We start from the raw sequence: 4,878 nt of genomic DNA on the forward strand, positions 1-4,878 counted from the left end.
CCGCTCCGTTACCCGGCAACAGAGGCGCGGTGACTCGGCGCCCGGGGGCGCCCAGCGCCCGCCCCTTTCCGGCTCCGGGAGCTGGGGGAGCCCCTGCCCGTGGCGCTGCAGGGGGGCGTGACAGCGCTGGTCCCGAGAGGGTCCCCGGACCCCGCTGCCTCCACCGCCCACCGTGCCGCGCGCCCGGCGGGTCTGCTCACGTAGCGCACGGCTGCCGCCCGCCCGCTCCGGATGGGAGGGCACGGGGCCGGGGAGCCCCTTGGGGAGGAGGCCTCAGCGGCCCCGGGAGCCCCGGGAAGCTGATGAAGGTCGTGCACCCCTTTCCCAGGGAATAGACGCCCAGATCCCCGCGGTCTGCAGGGCCCCGAGGGCGGGTGTGGCTCCGGCGGGGGCGCGCAGACCCTCGCCAAGGCCTTCCCGGAGTCCGCCCCGGGAAGGCGAAGGCCCCGCCCTCTGGTGGCCGTTCCTGGCATTGCGCCGCCGGCTCCCGCCGAGCCCTGCCCCGGGGTCCTGCCACCGCGGCCGCGCTGGGCACGGGCCCTGCCCTTCCTCAAGGACGGCCTCCCTGTTGCACCCCCGACGCCCTGCTTCGCTTGGTCCCCTTTTTACTGGCTTCTGCCCCGCAGGCCCGCAGACATTGCTCCTTGGACCCCGGTCCCACTGCCCCCCTTCTGCTCCGCTTGGCTTTTCTGCCCCTTTGGGTGGAGTCCCTGGAATTCGGGGTCCACACACGCAGCCCCTCCTGCCTGTCTCTCTTGGGACACCATCCCATGTGCTCTGCACAGCTCGAAGATGTCCCCTCCGGCCTTCTGGACGCTTCCTGGTCATGTGGCCGCAGGGATCCCTGACCCCCTCGGATCTCCTCCACCCTGGGCTCAGGCCCCCCTCCTTACGCTCCTTGTACGCTCACATGCCCTTATGTGCCGACGACACTCCCTGGTTCCACGCCAGTCGGACCTCGACTCCGGACCCTCAAAGTGCCAATTCCCACCGCCAGGCTGCCCAGTCCCACCTCCCCGTCAGGCACTGGCCTCTCCATTTTTCCAGGTGCAGGCCAAAATCCTTGGGGTCACCCTGGACCTTGAGTGTCTCTAACCACATCCATTCCATCCGGAAACCTCCCTGGAGTTCTAACTTCAAAGCACATCCAACGTGGCCCACTTCTACCCCATCATTGGCCACCTGGACCGCGGCAGGCCCCCCTCCCCCGACGCCCCCCCAGTCTGATGTGCCCCTCTCGGTGGCCACCAGAGGGCGCCCATGAGCACCTGCCTCACGTCCCACCCTCTGCTTACAGACCTCTGGGGCTCCTGGGGGAAAAGCCCAAGTCTTCACCGAAGTCTCCAGGGCCCTTGCACGACCTGCCCTCATCCCCTCCCTGCCCTGCACTCCTCCCTCTCTCCCCCTTGCCTACCCTGCTCCAGCCACGTGGACCTCTTCTCTGTTCCTCCAACCTGCCAACCCAGTGCTGCCCCGGGGCCTTTGCACCGGCTGTGCTTGCTGCCTGGAATGCCCTTCCCCCTCTTTACCTTCTTCAGAACCACTCAACTCCCACCTTCCTCAGAGGACTACATGAACCACCCCTTCTCAGACGCACGCCTCGCCCTCACCCAGCACTTGGATCATGCTGTCTCCTTTCCTTACTTCTTCTTGTCTGTCTCCCACACCTGGAGCACCACCTCCACCAGGGGGATCTTTCCACTGTTCACGGGTGCTTCTAGCGCTGTGTCTGGCACGTCATGGGCACCTGGTGAATATTTGCTAGATGGACGTCCAAGGCCCGCCGGTGAGCGCGGATGGAGACGAGGTGAGCTTCACTTCACACGCCCTGTCGGGCCGCTCTGGGGGGCCTGCCTTTCTGTGATGACAGGTGTCGACGGACCCCGCGTGGGGGGCCCGCTGGCTGAGGCGAGGACAGCGGGAGCTGGGAGGGGGCCATCCTGTGCTCAAGGGGTCCGTGGCTATCAGCAGCTGCTGGACCCGGGGTGGCCAGCTGTTCATACGGCGGCTGCGGTGGGCAGTTGTGGGTGCATCTCCCCACGTTTTAAACATGGGCAACGGACACATTCACATCATTTGAAAAACTCCTACTCAACACCCTGGGGCTCAAACACACACACGGAAAGCAACCACATGCGTGTCCACAGCTGCACAGTTCAAGGGGCACAGACGCCCTTCCACCCACGGCCAGACACACGACATGGACACATGAAACCGACACACACACGCCCGCACTCAGCTGTAACCAGGAGCGAGGCCCCCATGCGCTGTCCCGGGACGGACCCCGAGCCCACAATGTGCAGGGAGGGGACCAGACACAGGAGGCCCCACGGGGTGTGAGTCCACACGTGTGACACGTCCAGAGCAGGCTCCTCCACGGACGGGAAGGGGGCTCGCGGGGGCTGGGGGCCGGGGGAGGGGGAAGGATGACTGCTGATGGGGACGGGGTATCTTGTTGGCTTCGGAATATTGTGGAGTTACGTAGAGATGATGGCTGCGCAAAACAGTGAACGTACAAAAATGCCCCTGAATTTTCACTTCCAAAATAATTATGAGTAATTGATAATTATTGATAATGATATTAAGTAATCAGTCACAGGTGCTCTCTGGTGGCGCCCGGGTGGCTCAATCAGTGGAGCACGTGACTCTTGATCTCAGGGTCATGGGTTCAAGCCCCACCGGGTGTGCAGAAATTACTTAAAAACAAAACCTTAAGAAAATAAAATGATTGATTCTGTTCATGGGACTTCCCCTAAATAAAAAAGGAAAAAACCCACCAAGTGGACTAAAACAGAGGGGAGAGCCTGCCCAGGTGCCCTGTTGGAGACGCCTCCCATCTGCCTCCACCTCCATTTCTTGTTTTCATCACTAAAGTCTACCCCAGGTGGGCGCATGAAATCCAGTTTTCTGCACACAATCCCCTCCCCGAACTGAGGGCACATTCACTCTTTCGCATTGATCGGCTTTACAGATACGTGTTGCAGATTCTGTGTCCGGCGGGGTTCTGGCCCCGAGATCCTCAGGCTGAGGAGGGCAGAATGTGAATAACATCCCGACACCGCGGGCGCACGGGAAGGTGTGGGAGGCCGCGGTGGTGAGAAATCCCCAGGGACAGGTGACTGTCAAGGGGAGAAATCCACCTGCGTCCTTCACCACTTCCAGCCCCCTGTGGCTCCCAGTCCCCCTCCTGGTGTGGACGACCAGGACCCTCACATGCACAGCCTCCAGCTGTCTCCCGCCTGGACGCCGGCTCCAGAAAGAGTCCCACGGGGGGCGCTTGGGTGGCTCAGTCAGCGGAGGGTCTGCCTTCGGCTCAGGTCCTGGTCCCCGGCCAGGGTCCTGCCAGCGAGCCCCGCCTCGGACTCCCTGCTGGGGGGGGGAGCCTGCTTCTCCCTCCGCACTCCCCCTGCTTGTGCTCCCTCTCTCAGTGCGTCTCTGTCAAATAAATAAATAAATTCTGAAAAGCAAAATTAGATTGTGTCGTCTGCAGAGTCATCTCTGACCCTCCCCACCCCACCGGCCCTCCTGCCATACTTCTTAATTTGTGATTGTGGTAAAAATACATAACATAAAACGTTGCATTTTTAACCATTTCTAAGCGCACAGCGGCGTGAAGCACACTCACCCTGTCCCGTGACCACCACCACCCTTAGGCTCCAGAACCTTCCATCCCCCCACACGGAAACTGTGTCCCCACGAAGCACAGACTCTCCACCCCTGCCCCTGCCCCCAACCCCTCCTCTCCGCCTGCGGGGACGGGACTCCCCTGGGGCCCTCCCGGGAGTGGGGTCCTGCGGGACGGGTCCTTCTGAGTCTGGCCGCTCTCGCTGACCCGTGTCCTCGGGGTCCCTCCGCGTGTGGCAGGGGTCAGGGTCCCTCCTTCTTTCCTCCGTCTGGGCAGTGACACTCCGTTGCGTGGACGTGCCGCATGGTGTCCACTCTTCTGGCGGCAGACGCGGGTTGTCCCAGCGGCCGCCCCGGTGGGTCCTGTGGCTGCGGCCAGGGGCGTGCGGGTGCCCTCAGGGGCCCGCTCTCCTCCCTTCGGCCGCGCACGCAGGAGGGGCCGCTGGCTCGCGCGGCGGCCGCACTCGGCACTCGTGGGGACCCGCCACGCCGCCTTCCAGAGCGGCCGCCCCAGCGCGGACTCCCGCCGACACGCAAGGCTCGGCCCGACGACGCTGTGTTTTAAGGCTCCGGAGGCCGGAGCTCGGACTCACGGCCGGGAGACCCAGCGTGGCCGGCGCTGCGGCGGGGCCTGGCAGCGCCCCAGTCTCCCCAGTGGTCGGTGAGACGCTGGCCTACCCCGCCCCCGGGCCGTGAGCCTCCCCGGTCCCACCCGGGCCCCCCTTGGCGGGCTCCAGCGTGGCGCCCCGGGCGGGCCCCGGCGGCCAGCAGGCGCCCAGAGGGGCCCCGTGGGGCTGGGCATCGCGCTGCCCACGAGCAGGTGCGTTTGGGGGTGACTCGGGCGGGTTCCGGGGTCCCGGGAAGACGCGCCCGCAAGACTCGCCTCGTCCAGCAGGGGGCACTTCAGGGCAACGCGCTAATAAAACGCCCATTAAAAGCAAGGGACTGACCGCTGGGTCCCCAGGGATTTTTTTTTTCCTTTTTCCCCTGATCAGGCGCGCGGTGGACAACTCGGGCGCCGTCGGGGCCTCGGGCTCAAGGTGGCTGTGCCGCCGCCTCGGAGGGCCGGGCGGCGGCGCCGGCGACGCTCCGGGAGGCTGCAGGCCGGGCCGCCCGCGCCCTCCACACGTCCTCCCGCGGCCGCCGGTCCCAGCCCGCGCGTCCACGCCGCGCCGCTGTCCCTCGAGGGCCCGCGTCTCGGATCAGGCGCGCCGCGGGCAGCCGCTCCCGAGGTCCCTTGCGGCGGCGTCCCGG

This window comes from Martes martes (genome assembly GCF_963455335.1).
Source record: "Martes martes genome assembly, chromosome: 1".
NCBI classification, from domain to species: domain Eukaryota; kingdom Metazoa; phylum Chordata; class Mammalia; order Carnivora; family Mustelidae; genus Martes; species Martes martes.